This window comes from Ursus arctos, unplaced genomic scaffold, assembly GCF_023065955.2.
Source record: "Ursus arctos isolate Adak ecotype North America unplaced genomic scaffold, UrsArc2.0 scaffold_36, whole genome shotgun sequence".
Taxonomy (NCBI): Eukaryota; Metazoa; Chordata; class Mammalia; order Carnivora; family Ursidae; genus Ursus; species Ursus arctos.
This window is the reverse complement of record NW_026623050.1, coordinates 21,915,308-21,939,665: the sequence shown is the minus strand read 5'-3', so window position 1 is coordinate 21,939,665 and position 24,358 is coordinate 21,915,308. Positions and strand designations below refer to the sequence as shown.

The 24,358-nt window shown below is 36.4% G+C and overlaps 1 protein-coding gene and 1 long non-coding RNA gene across 6 annotated transcripts in view; both read right to left on the bottom strand.

Moving 5' to 3' along the window:
* The window catches only part of TCF12 (transcription factor 12), a 374,787-nt gene that overhangs the window by 112,182 nt on the left and 238,247 nt on the right, over window positions 1-24,358 (bottom strand). The gene's annotated exons all lie outside the window — the stretch shown is intronic.
* Window positions 1,303-15,032, bottom strand: LOC130542499 (uncharacterized). Its single transcript, XR_008957098.1, has 2 exons — window positions 14,822-15,032; window positions 1,303-12,608 (listed from the first exon to the last, which is right to left on the bottom strand). It is a non-coding gene; the product is annotated as an uncharacterized LOC130542499 (long non-coding RNA).

Genomic DNA, 24,358 nt, shown 5'->3' with positions numbered 1-24,358 from the left:
TTTCACTCAAACTGTACCAGAGTAAGAAACTTTTTTTTTCTTTCAATTGTTGAGGCAGAAAAGGGAACAAAGTAAGTGATCAATATTAGCTCTGTTTTTAATAAAGTACAGCTTTCAAATATAATTTTAATTATCTGTGTGGAGGTTACTTGTTATTTGAGAAAACGTAAGTTTTTAAACCTACTTTCCTGTGCCTATTAAAATTCCTAAACTTCTTCCTTTCACAAGGATATTCAAACAGAGAAAACGAAGAAAACTAATTTAACATAAGCTAAAAACATTAGAGTAGAAGTTTCTTCTGAAATGGAAAGTTGATAGCTTGTTTTTAAAATGATACTTAACCTATTCAAATGAGATTTTGAAATGTAAATATATTCTCATTCACCTTTCATTTATTAGGAACTAGTTATTTCTGAGGAACTTAGAAATTTGGTTACTCCTTAAATATAATAATGCATACTCAGTCTGAGATTTAGAAGACATTCATCTTTAATTCTTTCAAAATTACTTTCTATAAGAACTATTTTCATGAATTAAAATGGATCTCTAAGTCTATTTTATCTCATGTGTCTGACACACAACAACTTTGGCTACTGTACTATGGTTTTCTGCTAACTATTATATATGAATGCCAGACATAGATCATTTTAATATATGTCAAATGAACACAGTCGAGTAACTGTTAGTAAATGAACAGGTATCTAACTTCCCTCAAATGGTAAGGGCCCTAGAAACCAGATCAGCTAAAAGAATCAAGATGTTAGCCTAGAGAGGAGAAGATCTGGGAGAAGTGCAGTCTCTATACTTTTCTAATACTTGCAGAACTATCATGCTAAGATGGAATCAAGATTACACTGTCCGGTCCTAGTGAAGAGATTTAGGAACAAAGGATAAAAGCAAAGAGATGCATTCTTTTACCTTGTTATGAGAAAGAACACTCAGAAAACAGAATTTCCAAGAGTAACATAAAATCTGTGCAGAAAATTATGATATTCCTGGTATTCTTATTAGTAAGGAGATTTGTGGAACAATTAGCTCTTTTGTTGTGGATTTATTTATTAATGCAGTGGGAGACTTAACAAACATTTTGGCAACCAAGTTCCTACTAGTAAATCACAGTGAGTTCACGTTTATCGGACAGTTGGGTATTTTACAATGAAATGGCCATTCAAGTATTTTGTCCACTTTTTTACTCTTGGATTGTCATTTACTTGTTGATTTGTTGGAGTTCTTTACATATTTTTCATATAAGACCTTTTATTGTCTCTATGTAAATATTTTCTGTAGGTTGCCTTTTCACTCTTTTTTTTTTTTTTAAGATTTTATTTATTTATTTGACAGAAATAGAGACAGCCAGTGAGAGAGGGAACACAAGCAGGGGGAGTGGGAGAGGAAGAAGCAGGCTCATAGCGGAGGAGCCTGATGTGGGGCTCGATCCCATAACGCCGGGATCACGCCCTGAGCCGAAGGCAGACGCTTAACCGCTGTGCCACCCAGGCGCCCCGCCTTTTCACTCTCTTAATGGTCTTTTGATAAACAGAAATTCTTCATTTTAATATTGGCTAATTTGTCCATTTTTTTGTTGTGTGTACTGTTTAAAAAAATCTCTGCCAATTCCATGGTTACAAATCTATTTTTCCATGTTTCCTTCTGAAAGCTTTACTGTTTGCCTTTACATTTACTGAATTTGGTTTTTGGGTAGGTTGAGAGGGGTGTCACGGTACCTGTTTTTAAGAGATACCCAATTGACTTCAGTATTATTTACATCTAAAAAGTATCATCATGGCTGCTTGTGAGGAATAAACTATAGGAGAACAAGTGCAAAAACAAGTAGACCAATTAGAAGACTACTAGACTACTGAAATAATCCAAATGAATTAGAACACCACTAAAATAATCCAGATGAAAGCTAATGGTGGCTTTAAAATTCTTCCAACTCACTGAGGTAGGTACTATTAAGTCCCCATTTCAATAACAAGGAGAAATAATTTGCCCAAGGTCACAGAATTAATAAGTAGCCAAAAGAATCAGAATGCAGGGCTATCTGATCCCAAATTCTTAACAGCATACTATACTGCACTATTTTCCAGTGGAGGTTTCGGACATAGTTCCCATATTCAGATCATTGGTGGAACCCAAATACGGTATAGGAATTTTTCTCTACTTAGCCCTCCAAGCAGCCTCTACCAATCAAATGATATGACACTATCTATTCCTGCTAAAGAGAGAGATGGATGACAAATTATCCCAAAAATGATTGGCAGCAAAACCCAACTATTCCAAAGACTGGTTCTAGTTATAGAACATGGTCAGTTATGCTGGTTTTACTCACAAGTAACTGTTATTCTTTTCAGTTCTCGAAAAGGGCACATGTTGATGTATTTCTTACTTCAAGTGACTTTTAGAAAAGTATCTATTCTGATCTTGTTTTTCTGGGTCTCAGTTTCCTAATCTATAAAATGAACAAGTTGGACAAGATCAGAGGGGGCACAACAGCATCCTGAGAGGCTTGGGCCAATGCAGGGATTTGTTTTTGTGTATATCTTTAAAACAATTTAACATATTTAATTGCTGAGCCATGAAAATGTACCTTGCAAAACTCCTACTTCAGGGAATATAAGTGACCGAGGCCTCCAGCTGTTATGCTCTAAAATGATTGCCTCTGCACTGAGGCCCACTCGCATCCAACACGCTTGGATAGAGTACTTCGGGGAAACTAAAGCACACTTCTTCCCAAGACACATGGCATTCCTATGTTGACCAACTTTGGCTTGAGGACTCCCAGGCTGCTTTGTTAAGCCTCCTTATAGTGCACAGCAGTCTAGAACTCTTCCACTCTCCTTCACTCTCAAAGTCTTGAGACTGCTGTGGGGAAGGTGACAGGAATGAGCATTTGCTGACTAGCTATTATGTGTAAGGCACTGTGAGAGATGCTTTACTTACATTGCTGGTACCACTGCCACTTGTATTCTTCTTCCTACTAGAAATCCTGTTAATACCAAGGAATGATTGAAGGAAGCTGATAACAGGTGCAAGATATGACAGTAAAACTGCATGATCTCCTGTAGATCTCAAGCTACTGGCTGTAGAAACATGCCCCATAATACTCTCCTGGCTGTATGTGCTCTTTTCCACCAACTCAAAATAATGTTTTCATGAGGAAATGGACAGACTCAAAGACATTATGGAGGATTCAGATGGCTCAGTATTTATTTCTGCAGTGGTCTAGTGAATACCTGAAAATATACAACTAACTCAAGTTTAGTAATTTTAATGAATAGGTACTACTCAAGAAATAATCATTGACTTCATGAGTAACAGCACAAATTAGAACAAATGGTTTCCCTATTTGTCTGAAAGCCAGTATTGTTTCAATGTTCATTTTTGTAAGGCATACAGAACTGCATTCATAAATTAAAATTCATCTTCTATTACATAAAAAATCCCACGTGTTATATTTTAAGTGAAGCATTAGACTGGTTTTTCTTAAAGACTTAACCTAGAAAAAGAATCCTTAGATGTTTCAAAAAAGTTACCTAGATCAACATTACTATGTTTCAAACTGACATATTCTAATACATACGAATCATGAGAACTTTTCCAGATTTAGTTTTCAGAGGAACAATATGAAATCCCTCCATAGGCCAATCTAAACATTTGGGCACAAACCTAAATAAGATCACAGTTTTATGAGCAGACGGTCTTCCTCCCCCTTAGGTATCTTTGAAAAATCATTATTTACCTAATGTCTTTGCTCATGGAGAATCTTTTCCTCTTTTTTATGTGGATGAATACCACAAGTTTCATACAATTTCAATCACACTAACTACTTGGAGAACATGAAAACACACTATCCTACAAAGTGGGGAAATCTGCAATGCCATTTGGTATGTGGCAGAGCAGAGACCTAGGATTCTGATTACTGGATTCATCTCTTGGCTCTTGCTTCTCTCCACTGAGTGAACTAGGCAAGTTACAAGTCACTTAACATCAATGCCCCCATTCACTCTTTTAGGAAAATCAACTCAGTAGCATGTACCTCACACAGGCCTGCACAGTTTAATTAATGCTTATAAAGTACTTGGAAATTCTTGTCTGAAAGAACCTAGGCCAATACTAACTATTAGTATTACTGACTTCATTTTTGTAGCAATCTGCTCAAACTTACACACAAAAAATCTAGAAAGGATCTTAAACTAACAGATATTTTTTAAAGGAAAGAAGAGAGAGAGAGGATTTTAACATAAATGCCTGCCTATTTTCTTCACAACAATTTGTATAAGTATTATTGGCTAACGTTTGTGCCAAGCACGCTGCTGGCTACATTGAAGATATTTAAATATCTAGTGCCAACAAGCACAGCTGCTGGACTCTCTATGCCCTCCTCTTGTTCACTCCATGCCAAATTACTCACACAGCTATGAATGATGAGGCAGCAGCACAGGAAAGTGCCAAATGTGCGTGAGATTAGTGATAAACCAGAGGATCCCTATAGAGGTCAGTGATTAGCAAGTTCCCAGTCGTAATCACTTTTCTAACCCTGCCTTTATCTCATCACTTATTCCATCCAAACCCTGCACCAACTTCCTGTCACAGGCATCAGAACGGCAAGCAGCTTCCTAATCAATAATTCCTGCAGAATTGCTATAAAGTATCTCATTATCCTTGACAAGAGCACACAGTCAGACCTGGGTAATTTGAACAGGCTTTAGAAATGACTTCTTGAGACTATAACCTGAGATGAAGTAGTCCAGGTTGCAAACATTCACCAATCCAGCCAGCTATTTTTCCTCATGCTCTTCATTCCCTCCCTAAAATCAGATTCACACATTAAATATAAACACACAAAGATGAGAAGGTTTACACAAAACAGTTCCTTTGCCGTTCAGCCATCAGAATGCCCAGGATGAACATTAAAATGCAGAATTCAATATGAGGGGGTGTGGTGGGTAGGCAGGTAGAAATTAGTTATGAATGAACAAAGTAGAATAAGATTTTGATCAATTTCAGTCACTTAACAAAACTTTCTGGACCATTTCATGGCTCAATTTTGCTACATATAGAATATATAACAAGGTATTCATTACAGGTAGCTCAAAATCTAAACTCTGCTTTTCTGAGACATTTTAGCTAATAACTGCATTTTCTAAATTGTCCCTGAACACATATTTACATCCATATTGCATTGCTGCTTTTCCTTAGGTTCAGAATTTAAGTGTTTTCTCATTTAATGTCTCCATACTTCCCTAACCACATGTTGTTTAGAACTCAGAAACAAAGACATTTCATTTTTTAGCAAACCAAAAGATTATAGAACTAGGAATTATCTCTTCAACTTTGGCTGCATTTCAGGATAAAATATGGTGAATGCATAGTCTCTAAAAATAATCAACTAACTTTTGTATCTTAATGTTTATCCCACTCTTAAAAAAGGACTTGAAATTATTCAGTTGATGTTTTATAACTTTCTAGGGACTAAAATAAACTGAGTCAATCTTCAACACCTTAATCTTAGTTTATTCCCGTTGCCCAAAATAAAGAAAAAAGAAAATCAGGTAAAAGTCATATCGACAAATAATTTGGCTGGGGGAAGGGGGTGAGCATATTTTCAAATTGTCTCGGTAATCACACACACTTCCTTCTGGCATACTGTTTCCACCAAATCCTTGTATAGATGCTTCACCCAGAAATTTCTTGCATCACACAATGATAAAGAGCACATTAAGCTCATTATTGTTAATTCCTGTGATTTTTCTCGTAACTTTTTTATTTTGGCTGTTTAATTTAAATCATGACCTTACTAGGCAAGGTCAATGTCTGAGTCTGTTTTTGATTGCACTTGGGGACCAGAAGGCAGATGCCACTTGTTCAGGGAACACTGGTCTGGGATTCTAGACTTGTTTTGTTTGCATGCCAGGGACAGATTCTACTCTAAGCCTCTATCTATGGCAGACAGCCACATAGAGGCAGAGACAGTGTAAGAAAACTGTGCTCCAAAAGAGTGGATAATAAATGATTGTTAATTAGCTAGTTTCCCTTGACAGCAAGAACTGGAATAGAAAGAAAGGAACTAATCAATGGAACTGCTACCATTCACCAACTATCAGGATAGAAACGAGGCAGTGAAAGGGAACAAGCATGGGAATGAACTGTCAGAATGGTCTATTTCTGTCTTTGCTATGAAGTAGCTATGCGAAACAGGTAAGTTGTTAAACCTCCCCAGGCCTCAGTTTCTTCACCTGGAGAATGGGATGGGGTAGAGCAAATTTGGATTGGGTGGTCTCTTTCTGTCTTAATAGCCCATGAAACTGACATCCCCATCTATTTTTGCTATTAATTAAGCACCCCGCTTCTGACAGAATGTAAATCTGGGCACCACCAATAGTAAGAGGAAGAACACAAACAGCTAAAAAATATAAAGACTTTTGCAGAATGGCTAAAATCAACAACACAAAAACAACATGTGTTGGCAAGGATATGGAGAAAGGGGAACCTTGCACTGTTGGTGGGAATGCAAACTGGTGCAGTCACTCTGGAAAATAGTATGGAGGTTCCTCAAAAAGTTAAAAATAGAGCTATTCTATAATCCAGAATTGAATTACTAGGTATTTACCCAAAAGAACACAAAAATACTAATTCAAAGGGATACATGTACCCCAATGTTTATAACAGCATTATCTACAATTGCCAAATTATGGAAATGGCCCAGATGTCCACTGACTAATGAATGGATAAAGATATGGTATATATGGTACAATGTAATATTACTCAGCCATCAAAAAGAAATGAAAATCTCACCATTTTCCAACAATGTGGATGGAGCTAGAGTTTACTATGCTAAGTGAAATAAGTTAGTCAGAGAAAGACAAATACCATATGATTTCACTCACATGCGGCATTTAAGAAATAAACCAAATGATCAAAGGGGGAAAAAAAAGAGAGGCAAACCAAGACAGACTCTTAACTATAGAGAACAAACTGATGGTTACCAGAAGGGAGTTGGGTGGGGAAATGGGTTAAACAGGTGATGAGGTTAAAGAACTGCACTTATTGTGATGGGCACCAGGTGATGTATGCAAGTTCTGAATCACTATACTGTACATCAGAAACTAACATTACACTGTATGTCAACTAACTGCATGTTAACTAACTAAAATAAACTTTAATATATATAGGAACTTTTGGAATAATGATGTGCAGTTATAAAAATGAAGTGTATAAGCATTTCATCATACATTTGTTTAATACATTTGGGGATATTTAATATGGTATGTTGAATAGGGCAAATTAAAGTCAGTATACTTAGTAACCAGGACTTCATTCTATTCATATTAAGAAATACTCTAAATGATAATAAAATTTCTCACTGGGGCTCAACACCCTCCACCTATATAATGCAGAAAGCTAAGTATACTTTGTACACCACAGAAAATATACAGATATACAGCAACTGAAAGGAGACTATTCTATTTTGTTGAAACAGATGGAGAACGTCCAAAAGAGAGTCTTAAATCCCCACTGTCTTCTAAGATTTAAATAAGATTCTTGCTACGTAATAGGTACTCTGGGGGTAAAATATGAGACACTCAGTTCTCATTGTGTGGCCTCCAGTACCGCATGCAGTTTACTGCCATCCTACCTTTGCAATTTGAAGAACACGTAAAGGCTAGCCTTGGTGCTCAATGGGTTATAATCCAAAATTCATTTGTGAGTCAGTCGTAACTCAAAATAATTTTTTTACATATCAACTCATTATATATGGCTATACAAATCAATTTAAATCACAGTATATCTGTGTAAAATATTTGTGGAAGGGAGGAATGAAGAAACTAAAGAATAAGAGGAACAGAAAAATATCTGTAATAATAAAATTAGGGAGGAGGCATGGGGAAGTGTTTATGAGCAGAGAATCTGGATGTAGACAAACTGGGTTTAAATCCTCACTCTGCTTCTTACTAAGATTATTACCTGACCTCACTGTCCCTTAGTTACCTCAACTGTGGAATGGGATGGTAAGTTTCATCTCACTCGTTTTTTGTGAGGATAAAATGTACTGACATATAAAATGCTTAGAAAAAATGAAAAACACAAAGCCTAATTAGATATTAGTTATTACTTATTAGTTATTAGATATTGGTTATTACTTTTAAATGAAATATATATATATATGTATATATATATTTAAAGCTTTTAATTTATTTATTTGAGAGAGAGAATGAGGAGGGAGCAGGGGCAGAGGGAGGGAGAAGCAGACTCCCAGCTGAGCAGGGAGCCCGATATAGGGCTCTATCCCAGGACCCAGAGATCATGACCTGAGCCAAAGGTAGATGCTTAACTGACTGAGCCACCCAGGTGCCCTTTAAATGAAATATATTGACCAGAAAATCCATATATATATGTATCTCAAATATCAGTGTTTGGTGAAAAGGCTTAAATAGAGGAAAAAAGAAAGTAGATTCCAGAGAAATAATTTAAAGAAACTTTTGGATACTCGCAAAGGTTTTAGAATTCTTTACGCTTTTCATTTCATTGAATTTCATTAAAGGTCGAGCGCCTCACTCTTCCCTTAGCATTAATGAGTGGGTCTATCTCTAGCACTACTTGTACAACTTAGCCACAAACAAGTTTCTGTTCACAATTCAAATGTTTGTAATTCAAATAAAGAGAAAGAAAGATTTACCAAAGAAAGCATGCATGACCTGGAAAAGGTAGGTAAGGGATCTGAAGAAAAATGAAGGTATAGAAGACAATCTAAAATGAATTTTAACAGAATTACAGATTCTGTAATAGAGAGGGAACAGAATAGATGGGCTTGGGTGAATCCTTAACCTGCTTGTTCCTTTTTTCCCCACAGGCTACTTTGGGTCTGATGGTTCTAAGCCACTGGGTTCAATATAGCTTGGTTGTTGTCTAAAGCTCATGGGGGGAAGTAGGAGCAGACCATCTTTATTAGATAAAAAGGAGCTGTTATACAGTGTTGGCAGCGTATAAATAGATGTTGTGATGTTCACTATTTAAATGTTTTCATCTATGGGGGTGCCTGGCAGGCTTAGTCAGTGGAGTGCATGACTCTTGATCTCAGGGTTGTGAGCTTGAGCCCCACATTGTGTGTAGAGAGTACTTAAAAATAAAATCTTTTTTTAAAAAAGATTTTTATTTATTTATTTGAGAGAGAGAGAGAGAGACAGAAAGCACAAGCATTAGCTGGGGGGTAGGGAGGGAGAAGCAGACTCTTGTTGAACAGAGAGCTTGATGTCAGGTCCCCGGGATCATGACCTGAGTCAAAGGCAGATGCTTAACTGACTGAGCCACCCAGGCTCCCCTAAAAATAATATCTTTAAAAAAATTTAAAAAAATAATGTTTTCATCTGGGGAAGAATCTGTAAGTACACCACCACTGGAAAATAGAGAATAAAGGTAACAAGCTATTTTTTTCAGTCTCTTGTTACTCTGTGTGCTTCATTTTGACTATTTACATTTAATGCACTTATTGATATGGTTGGATCTACCATCTGTGAGATGTTTTCTATTTGTCTCATCTGTTCTTTATTCCTTTTTCAGGCTGCTTTTGGATTGAGTATTCCATTTAGTCTCTCCTACCGACTTTTATTTATTAGTGTTTGCCCTCAATTTACAAAATTTATCTTTAATTAACAGGATCTACCTTTAAGTAATTATGCAATAGCGTAGGAATCTTTCAACAGTATACTTCAAATATCCTCCCTCCATCCTTTGGGTTAATGTTGTCACACATTTTACTTTTATATATTTATGTACCCCACGTATGGTGTTACTATTTTTTCTTATAAATTTAATTATTTTATAGTGTGATTAAAAATGAGGAAACATGTGGCACCTGGGTGGCTCAGTTGGTTAAGCGTCTGCCTTCGGCTTAGGCCATGATCTCAGGGTCCTGGAATGGAGCCCACTTGGGGCTTCCTGCTCAGCAGGGAGTATGCTTCTCCTTCTCCCTCTGCCCCCACCCCCGCTTGTGCTCTCTCTCCTGCGTGTTCTCTCAAAAAAATGAAAATCTTAAAAAAAAAGATGATGTGTCTTTTATACTTTCATTTTTACATATCTGAAGCTCTCATTTCTTTTTATAGATGAGCAGTTGGCATCGCATACTATGACCCATGAACCAAAGCTGGTCTGTTTCCTGTTTTTGTAAATAAAGTTTTACTGAAACACAACCACACCCACTTGTTTATATATTGTCTATGGCTGCTTTGGGGCTATTATGGTGGAGTTGAGTAGTTGTGACAGAGATGATCTGATCTACAAAGCTTCTGAGCCTTTACAGAAACAATCTGCTGAGTACTGCTAGTGTTACATTCCCTCTGCCTAAAGAACTCTATTTAATAGTTACTATACCTCAAGTCTGCTGGGGATGTTCTCTCAGCTTTCTGTGTATCTGAAAAAGTCTTTACTTTGCCCGCATTAAAACAAAAACCCCATTTTCAATGAATATGAAATTCTGGGTTGACAGTTTGTTGTTGTTGTTGTTGTTTTTAAGTAATCTTTACGCCCAACACGGAGCTTGAACTCATGGCACCCAAGATGAAGAGTCATATGTTCTTCTGACTGAGCCAGCCAGGTGTCTCTTTGCTTGCAAACTTTTTATTTTATTTTTTTAAGATTTTATTTAATTATTTCAGAGAAAGAGAGAGAGTGAGAGCGCAAGCATGAGCGGGGGCAGAGGAGGGCCCAGGGAGAGGGAGAAGCAGACTCCCTGATGAGCAGGGATCCTGACTCAGGGATCAATTCCAGGACCCCGGGATCATGACCTGAGCCAAAGGCAGATACTTAACTGACTGAGCCACCCAGGTGTCCCCTGCAAAGTTTTTAAGGAGATATCTATTTTATTTTTATTGCTATCTGTATGTAAGATTTTCTCTTTATTGTTGGTTTTCAGCACTTTGAAAATATATGTCATGTGTGTATATTTTATTATTAAAATCTTGGATCTATTAATTTTTCTCTTTCCCTCTACATCTGAGACTTTAAGCACACATATATTAGACTGTATGACATTGTCCCATAACTCTGTCTTTTACCACTACTTGTGTTTCAGTTGGTTTATAGTGACCTACATTCAAATTTACTGATTTCTTCTGCAACTGTGTTGTCTACTGATGATCCCTAAGGAATTCTTTTTTTTTTTTTTTAAAGATTTTATTTATTTATTTGACAGAGATAGAGACAGCCAGCGAGAGAGGGAACACAAGCAGGGGGAGTGGGAGAGGAAGAAGCAGGCTCATAGTGGAAGAGCCTGATGTGGGGCTCGATCCCATAACGCCGGGATCACGCCCTGAGCCGAAGGCAGATGCTTAACCGCTGTGCCACCCAGGCGCCCCTCTAAGGAATTCTTAATCTCTAATAGGTCTTTTAATTCTAGCATTTCAATTAAACTTATTACTTATATTTATCTGCTAAAAATTCCCCCATCTACTTGTGCATTTTGCCCATCTTTTCCACTGGATCCTTTAATGTGTTCATCAGAGTTACTTTAAAATCCTTGTCTGATAGTTTCAATGTGAGTCACCTTTCAGTCTTGTTCTGTTGATTATTTTGCCTCTTGACCTTTTTTCCCCTCGCGTACATACAAATCTCATAATTTTGATTGAATGGAAGACAACTGTGTGTAGAAGAGAAGAGACTGTTTAGGCCTGGAAATGACCATGCCTCCTCTTGCATGAGGCCTTTGGTGTGGAAAAAATGAGTCAAACTAATCAGGAGTCTAATTGAGTGTCATTGTTGTTGCTATGGTCACAGGTGACCAGAGGCTTCAACTCCCCTTAATGATTGGCTGCTTTTGCCTAGTGCTTAGCATATGGTTGGGGTGCAGTAGGACTTTTATTAGTGTTAGCATTTCACCCTCAGCTTTCAACAGACCCTATAAACTTGTGCCCCAGAGTGGATATCTCCCCATGCCTTTGCCTCTCCCCCAGTGGTAGACTGCTGTCACTTTCCTATCCCTTCTTCCCTATAAGGGTGAAACTCAACTCTACATCTAGATGACTCAACTCTACATCTAGATGGAGTTTTCACCCCTGACTGGCAGGAGACCTGTACTTGTTATCAATGTTAAGATCTTAAGTCTAAGATGAGTTTCCTCTCCTCCCATAATCAATGTGATCTGGCTTGTGTCCTTTGGGCAAGAGGCTCTGCTGCCTCTCCTAAAGAAGCTTAGGTCTTTCAGTACCTAGGGTCCAGGGATGTTGGCATGCATTACTGGCGTTCCCACAGTGATAGCTCATCAGCAACTGCATGCCTGCAACATCAACAGGAATTCTTTCTAGTCTCCTGCTCTACCCCCAAATCCTGTTGAATACCCAGTCCAGGTTTAAGGGGAAAAGTTTGAGGTGAGTGTGGAATCCCTTTTGAACTATTCTTTTGTTAGCTTCCCCTAGCTCTTTCAAACTGATATGTTGCTAATCCACAACTGGCCTTCTGTTTAACTTTAAAATTTTAAGTGATTCTTCTTACCTGCTTGCGTTGTGACTGGTATGACACCTTATTCTCCCATGGTCTGCCATAGGTAATACAGTTCATATGGCTCACTTCTCCTTGGAATTCAGGTCACATGATTGCCTTGCAATTTCAATTCTCTGATGGATTCAAAAAAGAATTTTGCAGCTTTCAGACTTTTTCTTTTTTTCTCATCATTAAGTGTGGAAATGGCATTTTTTGCAGCTTTCCACACTCTAAGTAGAAGCTAGATGTCCTGTGATCTTCATTTGGGATAGTTTGTTTCCATGTCTGCAAATTCACTCATCTTTTCTTCTATGGTGAATAATCTTCTGTTAATCCCATCCAGTGTATTTTTCATTTCAGGTATTGTATTTTTCATCTCTAGTAATTCCAATTTCCATATTCATGTTTTCCTCTACATTTCTGAGCTATGGAGTATATTTATAATGACCATTTTAATACCCTTGTTGGCTAATTCCATCGTCTCTGTAATTTCCTGCTCTATTGTTTCTACTCTCGGTTACAGAATATAGTTTCCTGCTTCTTTTCATGTTTAATAATTTGACATGAAGTTCACATTTTTGGGGTACTAGATTTTGTTGCATTCCTTTAAAGAATGTTGGACTTTGTTCTGGTAAGCAGTTAAGTTACTTGGAATCAAGTCTGATCCTCTTCCAGGGTTGTCTTTAAGCTTTGTTAAGGCAGGTCCAGAACAGCTTTCAGCCCAGAGCTAAAGTAGCCTCACCAACACAATACCCTTCTGAGGACCCTACACAATGCCATTTATTATGAGATCTTTTCCACTTTGGCTGGAAAAAGAACTATTCCTAGCTTTGTGTGAGTTTCAGGAATTGTTCAGCGTTTTCCTTTCAAGTGATTCCCCATCTCAAATTAAGTTTTCTCTCAAGCATATACAGATCAGTATTTAGCCAAGGACTTGAAGTGAACTCCTCTACAGATCTTGAGCTCTTTCTCTACATTCCCTCCTTTTTGTCTTGCAAAAAGACAAAAAAAAGCTGACCCCACCATGGCTTCTCTGAATTCTGTTCTTTATCTCCTCAACCCAGTAACACTATTGGATTCTGTTGATTTCCATTCCCCATTGCTCTGGCCCAGCAGCAAGCTGGAGAATTGTGGGATTCACCTCGTTTATTTTCCTTCTTTTATGCACCACCTATTGTCCAATACCTGAGAACTAATGGTTTAATCAGGACTGCTATGAAAATTCCTCAACTTTTCACACCTTTGGAAATTCTTCCACCAGCTCCACCCCACAAAGAAGGAAAGAAAAAAGTGTTCTTCTAAGTCTTTCTCTAGCAAACCCATCTTTATAGATCAAAAAGCTAGAACACAGCAAAACTTGACTCCAATAAATAAACAGATTTTCCTATTATTAAACTGCTGGGAAGAATGCATATGGTAGAAGATAAGTAACAAAACAGATTCCAAATTTGTTATTCTCTTTACATATTGGAGTCTCCTACATTAAATATATCGTGCTCAGCTAAACTTTACCATAACAGACACTGGGTCAGACAGAATCTTGGAAAAGCTAAAAACTTTGTTAAACATTTTTGTTTTCATGACATTGTAAGGAGGTTTCTTATTTGTAACCTCTGATGTTTTATTTCTAAAATACTGTGAATTCCACTAAGTTTGTGGACATATTCAAATCTGGAACAAGCCGCTCTAGGAATATGATCTCCTACACTAACTACACACACTGTTATTTCTAAAAGGTTAAAAAGCTGGCAATTTTCCAGTTCTTTCTCATCACTGCAGTTATGGAATACAATACAATGTCCAGTTTGCAGTTTCGCCTCTACTTTCTTTTGGCATCTTGACTAGTTCTCTAAATTTAATATCAGGTATTTTTATTGTACAAGTCTTCAATTCCTGGTCCTGTTGTATATGACATGATAAACACACAGACACATTCATATATAATTTATCTCTAGATACCATATAACATTAAAAGTATTTGTGAAAATTGCTGTTACTAAACTGTATTTTAGAGGTCATTGCTTAAGAGTATTTTCTCTATAAACTAAATCACATTTACAGTATTTTTGACACATTTTTTTCTGAATTACTTCTTGCCTACATCAGAGTATATTTTAAAAAAAAACAATAATTTCACTAAAATAGTCCAAAAAACAGTAACAGTAAAACTCACACTTACAATCTTTATTTTGAAACAATCTTATTCTTCCTCTTAGAGATTCCTATATCCTGGCAACCTAAACTTTGATTTAGACTCTAATCCTGGACCTGTCCCATGTGAGAAAACTAGTCATGTTCTAGTTAATTGGTTGCTTTAAAAGTCTATCAGAACACTGTTGTGGGGCACCTGGGTGGCTCAGTCGTTAAGCATCTGCCTTCGGCTCAAGGCGTGATCCTGGTGTTCTGGGATCGAGCCCCACATCGGGCTCCTCCGCTGGAAGCCTGCTTCTTCCTCTCCCACTCCCCCTGCTTGTGTTCCCTCACTCGTTGGCTGTCTCTATCTCTGTCAAATAAATAAATAAAATCTTAAAAAAAAAAAAAAAGAACACTGTTGTTTTCTTCAACTTTCATAAACTTGTAATTTTATTATTTCTTTTAAACATTCCAAGTTTAATCCCACTAAAGGCTGAAAAGTTCTTATGTCAGAGCATTCAGGTCTCTGCTCAAATGCTACTTCCTCAGAGAACCCTTCTCTAACTATCCTATCTAAAATGGTCCACTCTAACCCTGTCTTCTCTCTCATCTTTTATGAAATCATAAAAACTTGTCTTGTTTCCCTTCAAGATATAACTTAGCTGGGTAAACTTTAGTAAAACCATCATAACTCACAATTCTTCCCTTTTCTTTATAAACTTTAGAAATTCTACCTTACTTTGTATTGCCACTTTGTATTTTACTATCATTTCGATATTTGTATTTTGCTATACCACATTTGCTATAACTGAACCAAAATTCCTCTGTATTTTTTATTCCTGAAATATCTCTTTCCATTAATGACTTTATAAAATATATGTAAGGATTTACTTAAATCTTCATGTTTTAAAAATTTTTATATTTTCCTTTTTTTTCCTCCAGACCATACAATCATCTCTGTGTTTCAGTAAGAGTTTATTTTGGGTAAAGTCCCCCCTACCCCCAATAAAGAATGCCTTGAAGTGTTTGGAATGGAAGATTATAACAGATAAGTAGCATGGATGAAAATAAAAATTCAGGGATCAAAAGCAATTGTTTAATAGGATATAAATTTAGAGTTCCTAGTAAATATCTTAAGATCAAGGAAGAAGTACAAAGACAGCTCCTTAAGGGTTGGGTAACTATAATATTGATGTTAAACAAATACCATGCTCAGTAGAATTCAACTTTCTAGCGGCAAATAGCTTAATAACTGAATATACAGTTATATTCTTAGTACTGAGAATAGAAGTGATCCAGAAATGACTGCATTTATTCCACGTTTACTTCCTCAACTTTTTTGAATTATATTCAGTATATATCTATTTTAGGAACTGCTTTGGAAGGTCCTTATGTTTTATGCAAGGAACTACTATTTTCCCAGATGAATAGAATATCCATTCTCTGGCTCCAAGTTTCCATGACAATAAAAACAAAACATTCATCAGCACCAACTTGGTATTTGATGGCAAATGCAGCTGCAGCTTTTAACAGTTCAATCTTTATCCCAACTCTTTTCTGCAGAACAGAGGCACTATATTTCTCCAAAGCAACTGAATTGTTTTTACAGTGACTTCCCCCTTACCACAGACCGAAACACTAACAACTAAATGTGTTACACAATCTCTAATCTTCAAATCATCCAGTCTTCCCAAACTCATGCCAAATATGATGAAAAGTTCCTGAATTTTGCTAAGAGCACATCTGATTTGTGAACTGGGAAAGCTTAGTTGGTTTAAGTATTACAGCTTTAGAGAAACATATAGTGTTTAAATTTTCATGATAACTACAAAGAACACAGAATTTTGGGACATTTCATAGTAAACAAAAAGCTGTTAAATTCAATCAGATTATGGTAAAACAGTGCCCCCTTGTGTCTTGGTATTTCTGCCTTGACTGAATCCAATATTAATTTCTTTAAAGTTCTATAGTATGGATTTGATTTTTTTTGTATGATTGAAATAAACAAGACTTGATAACTAGCAGTTCTCCTAAGACAAAAATCCTAATTTATTAAAATATAAAAATACATTGGCTATTCAATATCAGTGACTTTAACGTGTAATCTGTAATATGGGGAAATATGTAATAGGCAAATTCAGTAGTTATTTTTATTTTAAAATTTTTATTTTAAATTTCATATTTAACTTACTATTATTAAGAGAGGTTGGCAAAGTTTTAAAAATGAAAAAAAAAGACATACAACTCACCACCATCAATTACATTTTCCTCTGGTAGTAGTTCTCATCTGTAACCACTTTAGAGTAGTATTGATTATCTTCATTATCACCTTGGAATAACAAGTGAGTTCTAAGCTTTATTCAGATAGCAAACAGTCTGTACTAAATGGAGGAAATTAATATGAAATTTTAAAAGGTATCTATAATGACAAATTGAGCCATTCTCTAAGTTACACATACTTTTAGAAATGAAACATACAGAAAAATATCATCCATGTTTTAACTCCACTCAAAACATAATGCTCACACTAAAGGCTTGAGTGTTATTAAGTTGGCAAAAAATCAGAATCTCAGGTCTCATCCCAGATGATCTGAATTAGAATTTGCAGTATAGCAAGATCCCCAGATGATTCTTATGATCATTAAAGCCTGAGCGACATCACTCCAAAGTCCTTGCCCTATCCCTAACTACTGTGGCAGGTGGGGGAGGGGAAGGGAGAGGAAGCGGCTGGGGAAGGAGAGGCTGACTGACTAGAGACCAGGTGGATTAAAGGGAGGAAGAGAATCAGAAACAACTTTAGGAAGGCAACTCTGAGTATATAACCCAAGCGAGGTTGGCCTGCTTACCTAAGTGACTCTTAATGCAACTCTGTTTTCCCACTCTTTGTAATGATTTGTTTTTTTTAAAGTAACAACTAGAACTCTGCCAATTATGAGTTTAATTTGTGTGATCAAGAAACAAACTTTTCAAAATGCAAGTAGTTATGAGAATTTTAAAACCATCATTTATCAATGATGCCTAGTACATACATTTTTAATATACTACAACCTACATTTACTATACATTATCTCCTTTGACACCACAGCCCTGATAAGCTAGTGTTACTACTCCCATTTTATAAATGGGGTGACTCGAAATCACTGAGGTCAACTAAATTACCCAAGGTCACATAACTAGTTAAGCAGACTGCTAAGATACAAGTCCTGATTCCAAATCCTAGGTTCTTTATACTGGACCATGCTACTACTGTTCACTAATATGAATGAGTTAAATTACACTTTTTTTTAAGATTTTATTCATTTATTTGAGATAGAGAAAAACAGTGAGAGAGAGAGCACGAGCGGGGGGAGAGGAAGCAGCAGCCCTCCCCCCCCCCCCCAACTAAGCAAGGAGGCTAACAAGGGACTTGATCCCATGACCCTGGGATCATGACCTGAGCCAAAGGCAGACCCTTAACGGACTGAGCCAGCCTGGCACCCTTAGACTCTTTTGCTTCTAATAGTAACTGAAGTCAGTATGTTGAAGATCTAGTAAACCACTGGAGAAAAGAGATAACTCTGGACAGGGCGCTTTAGGGAAGAACTTTACAGCTGAAGACTAAAGCAGCATAGTAGCACAGGGCTTATGGAAACTTGGGAGTAAAGGACTCTGAAAGGAGAGGGGCTTTGCAGACATGAAGGTGGGAAGATTCCAAAGATACATTATACTGAGGAAATTGGTATATATTTATGCCTGACCCATTTAAAAAAAAAAAAGGAAAAGCACTTTCTTTGAGGTACTCCTTTTGCTCGTGGCCTATACAACAATCCTCTTTCTGGATGCAAGTTCAGCTACATTACGTATCACTTTCTTATAGACCAGTTTGAATACCTACCTACCCCATTACTTCTAACACTATTTATGGGAAAAGATGACAAGTTCCAAATGACTGGCATACTAGCTTTTAGAATACATAACATTTTGCTGTGTCGATAAAAAACCATGCCCTCCTAGCCAGTCACAGATACCTAGCAAATACTTACTTACACAATTGAGGCAAATAACCAAATTGGAACAAATAGTGGATTTAGAATCAAACAGACTTGGGTTCCAATTCGTGCTTCACTACTTAGTGCTAGGATGTTGGATCAAGTTAATCAATCTTTGATTTTTAGTTTCCATATTTTTGAATGCTAAGGAGTAAAAAGTGATTTATCTTTGGCAATAGTACTGAAATGTTTTCTTTTAGCTCACTTATATTTTGATTTTCTACAATAAATTTGTATTATATTTGATGTAGGAGGAAGATATCTTTTAAATGTACATAATACATTCCTTACAAACTTTGATCTTTAAAAGAATTCATGGATGTAAAGAACTTAACATGTGCATGAAGAAGCTAGGTTATTTACCCAACTATCACTACAAAACAGTCCCTGCGAACACAAATATAGGAGAGCAAAGCATAAAAAGTATAAAAACTCTCAGTAATTTATGTAGTTAGTGGTGCTATTATTTACAGAATAAGCATTATGTTAAAGCAGTAATGTCTCAACAAATTATTTTCAAATAAGTTCAAGAATACTGACTATTCTGGGGCGCCTGGGTGGCACAGTCGTTAAGCGTCTGCTTTCGGCTCAGGGCGTGATCCCGGCGTTCTGGGATCGAGCCCCACATCAGGCTCCTCCGCTATGAGCCTGCTTCTTCCTCTCCCACTCCCCCTGCTTGTGTTCCCTCTCTCGCTGGCTGTCTCTATCTCTGTCAAATAAATAAATAAAATCTTAAAAAAAAAGATTGACTATTCTGGTCCAGAATTTGAGACTTTTTATACTATCATCTACTTCCTGTCTCTCTCACTTTAAGAGTGAAAAAATTCCAAAAGATAAACCTAGGATGTGCCTCACACCCATCACTTTATCTCCACCCTCAACCACCGCCACTCTCAGTTCAAGCTCCTATGGATGAACACCCAAGGTATTATCTCCCAAATGACATTCCCGCCTCTGTCTCTCTTTGCCCCCATCTATTCACAGACTGATGATAAACTCATATTCCAAGAGCACTTTCATCATTACATTCTATTGTTCAAGAGTGATTAAAGTTTCCCAATGCATGGAACACAAAATCCATTTTTCAATCCTGACATTCCAAGATCTCCACGTTCAGGTTCCAAGCTAACCTTTTGCTGTTTTCTTTTAAATTCAGGAGGAAAAAAAAAGCCCAAAGCTTACCAAAAAGGTACAAGTACAGTAAAAGGAACATTTTGCAGACATGATGCCCTGCCATCCCTCAATACTTTAGTATGTCCTATTGTGTATTGTGCAATTAACTACAATACAAGCATCAGAATCATCACTATATATCTTAAAAACTATGAGTTCACACAAATACCTCCAATTCCCATCCAATATGGGATTCCTTCAAGTTTTCTTTGCTTATTTTACTGAAACAGTAAAGACATTTGAAATAATGGGATATGAGTAGAGAAAAATTTCTGGAGGAGAAAAGGTGATAACTTGATTTAAATATCTGAAGGGCTAATGTAGTTTGGTATGATCCCAAGAACATATCTGGGGCCAAAATAGGACAATTCTAGAGAGAGAGATTTTGTTTTTTAAATATACCATAAAACATATCTTTCTAACAGAGATATCCAAGGATTAGAGAGCTACCTTAGGAAGAAAATAAGTATTACATTAGTGAATATATTTAAAGCACACGTTGGACAACACCTTGACAATGGAGATGTAAAGGCAGCCAAAAAAAGTAAAAGGGAGAGCACTGGACTTGGAGTCAGAAGTCAGGATATACTGGTTAAAAGCACAGGTTGTGGAATCATATAGATCTGGGTTTGCAATGTAAATTGTCAATCCTGTGCCCATTTTTCTCATGTGTAAAACAAAAACGGTTGTGTCTGTTGCATAGAATTATAGTGTGAACTTAATGCACTGATATACACTAAAGGTTTAGCTTATGTCTGTCATAAAGAAATGCTTAATACATGTTTTCTACTATAATTACATAGTACTTTGTAATCAACAAACCCTAAGTTATGGCAGGCTTTATTATTAGGCATTAGCTCTATCAATACAGAGACTTTATCAATCTTGTTCCATTTCCCTAGTCCTTAGCACAATGCCTGGCATTTAGCACGATCTATAAATATTAAAATAGTAATGGGCTGTTGGATTATGAACCTTTTAAGGTCCCTTCCAATGCTGTAATCCATAACCCAGGCATGTGATATCAGTGGAAGAATATCCTTACATCAGTATCCATAAACCTTGGCACAATCTTCTCTTTAAGTCCATCTACAATGGTCAATTTGATGAATACCTTTTATGGGCCTAACATATTTACGTACAACCTAGTTGGTGAAATAAGACAAACACACGGCACAATATATTTAACCTGAGAATTTAAGTTCCATGGAGGTGGGGCCAGAGAGTTCTGTTCACTGTTATTTTCTTAGCACCTAGCACTGCTGATGAACTCAATTTCAAAAAAGGAGTTAGAAAAGAGAGAGCTGGGTAGACAAGAACTGTTATGTAACATTTCATAAAACAGAAGGTAAAAGTTGGAAAGAACGGGAACACAGAGGGACTGACAGAAGCAAATACCACTGCATAAACAAACGAGACCATCCAAAGCAATTATAAAAGAGGAAATGAACAAGAGTGTGTGAGTGGATGTGTCTATTTTAAAAAAACATGAAAAACTAAGATGTAGTGGAAAGCAGCGTTGTGTGTATTCAACACATATCTACTTAGGTCTCAATGCGTATATGGAGCACTGGGTTGTCCCCAATACCTGGTTTTAGGGAGAAAATAATGAATAGTTTTATTTGCATCAGAGAAGCATCCAAAAAACTCATACCTTTTGACTGGGCAACTTCTTAATTATTAGAAATCTATTCTAAGGACATAGCCAAGTTAGAACAAACTTTACACATAAAAGATGTTCCATATGGAATTGTTTATAAACAGTTTAAATAGCTGATAATAGGTGAGGAGTGGGGAAAATTATACACATGATATACTACATGACAAATTACCCTACAGTCCTTCAAACTTATATTTATAGTAAGTACTTTGAAATCAAGATTCATTTAACTATGTTCTCACCTATGAAAAAGTATGCAAACGAAAAATATTAGAAATATACTAGATAAATTAACTCTCTAGATTAAACCAATGCCCTTCCATTCCCTCTAGAAAACATGACTGGTCTCTAAAACATACTGAATGTTCATGGCTGAGAGGCTGTTCTCTTAATACCCTCAATATTTCTACTCTCACCAATTCAGTTATATGCTTACCAAGAGCTAGCTCTATTCACCCCAAATGTGTTTTACACCAATTGTACGTTTTGTTGTGATTATGTAACTAAATGAAATCTACAAACTGAGGAAATATGAATGCAAAGAAAGGTAGTCATTTCTACAAAACTACACTGAATGTGTTAAGTTGGTCTAACTCATCATCTAATTATGTGGTAGCTAGATAACTATAAAAGATTGAAGTGGGGTGTCATAAAAGTCTAAAGGAATGTATACAAATGCTCCAAAAAATGTAAGTTTTCCTATAACTTTGTAAATAATTTTTCCTGCTTAACCTATACTTGTAATTCACAATCTGTGATTTTCAGACGGTAAACGATAGGTGTGGTTTAAGCAAAAAAAGGCAATCTAAAACCCAATCAAACTGCCCCATCCACTAATGGCAGGCCTTGTCTCTACTTCAAAAGACTGGGGACTGAATGTACATTTATATGTTTTATCCCTGTTGCAATAATAAACTGTGTTTTAAGTTGTGGTAAAATACATACAACATAGTATTTACCATCTTAACCATTTTAAGTGTACAAGTCAGTAGTGTTAAGTATATTTACACCATTGTACAACCAATCTCCAGAATTCTTTTCATCTTGCAAAACTAAAATTTTATAACCATTAAATAATTCTCCATTCTTCCCTCCCCCCAGCTTCTAGCAACTACCATTTTATCTTCTGTCTCTATGAATTTTACCACACAAGGTACCTCATATAAGTGGAATTATACAGTATTTGTCTTTTTGTAACTATCTTATACATAGCGTAATGTCCTCAGAGTTCATCTATGTTGTAGCATGTGTCTGAATTTCCTTTCTTTCTTTCTTAAGATTTTATTTATTTATTTGAGAGAGAGAGAGAGAGGGCAGAGGGAGGGGCAGAGGAAGAGGGAGATACAAGCTCCCTGCTGAGCAGAGAGCCCTACCTGGGGCTTGATCCCAGGACCCGGGGGATCATGACCTGAGCAAGAAGGCAGATGCTTAACTGACTGAGCCACCCAGGCGCCTCTTGTTTTAATTTAAAGATGTAAACATAGAAGTTTTTCTTAATGATTGCAAATAAAGATGACAGCTAGGTACATGGAAAATTTCTCCAGCGCTTTAGCTATGATACATAAGGCAAAGCACTATGTCATGAGTGATACTATTAACTTTTCCAGGGAAAAGTGCTAAGAGTCATTAAAGTGTTCCTAGATTTGAGAATCTATCTTCTGACCCTGATTATCAGAATTACCACTAATACCCTTAAACTCTGTAGGGGACAAGTATAAATAGGCAGGTGAAATCTAGTTATATTTATTAAGATGTTAAAAAATATTCATATGATATGACATTAGGCCTTGGCTTTTGAAACTGAGTGTATGTAATTAATTAATAGCCATAAAGCAAGTTATCAAAAATCATCATTCTTTGTGGTACATATGAATAAGAAATTTGAGAGCAAAAGGGAATTAAATATCAAAGGGAAGAGAAACAAAGCAAAAGAAAAGGACACTGTCAGTGAGGGTAGCTACTGGGGGTGGGGGAGGATAAAAAGAAAGACTGAGAGAGTCACAGACTAATTTTCATGTATTTGGGCAGCCTAAACATGATCTTAGCCAGAGGAACTCTAAAGATCCTTTTTACAACTGGAATTCTGTAAAAAGCCTAGACATGAATTTAAGTTCTCAGCTGACATAGGGATAAACAACTTCAGCTACTAGTTAATATAAACATAAATTCATTTACTTAAAATGTCTCAATTTAAAAAATAGTTACAATATTCTAAATCTAAAATTTTGATCATTTAACAATGGCAGAAGTCTTAGTAATCTAATATATCGACTAATAATATGAATCTAAAAAACCTGAGTTCATGGCTTATAATTTGTTTACACATAGTAATAATTCTTGGTTCTTTTCTTTTTATCTTTTAACCCCCATAAATGCATTTAAGACCTCTTTTAATCCCATTTCTTTTTGCCTACTTTCCTATCCAAATCCTGAGGAATTCCTTTGATGTTAAGTCATTTCTTAAACAGCTGCCTTTTCTTAGAACTAATTTCTAGAACACCTGAATAACTTCCAAAAAGTTTTACTATTTTAGTATGGTGTAGATATGAAGTAGCTAATGGTTGCTTATGCTGGTCTTGTTGTCTGGGGTAGCAGATGTAGTTGCCTGAACTTCCACTGGAGGCAGCAGACTTCCCAAAGAATTTTGAAAGCCGGGACTGGCTAATAAATATTGTAAATGAAAGAGGCCTTAAGTTAAGGCCCATTCCAAGCTTAAGACTCTTCCAAAATCTGATTTAAGAGCTCAGAACCAGTTCTGATTGCAGAGAAACAGTGTTAAAAAAGAAAAAGCATGTAAAACAACCACCCTGATAGCGCTGAAATGTTTAGACATAAGCATTAAAGTCCAATCTTATGAAATACTTAGCCATTCAGTGATGGTAACAAGTAA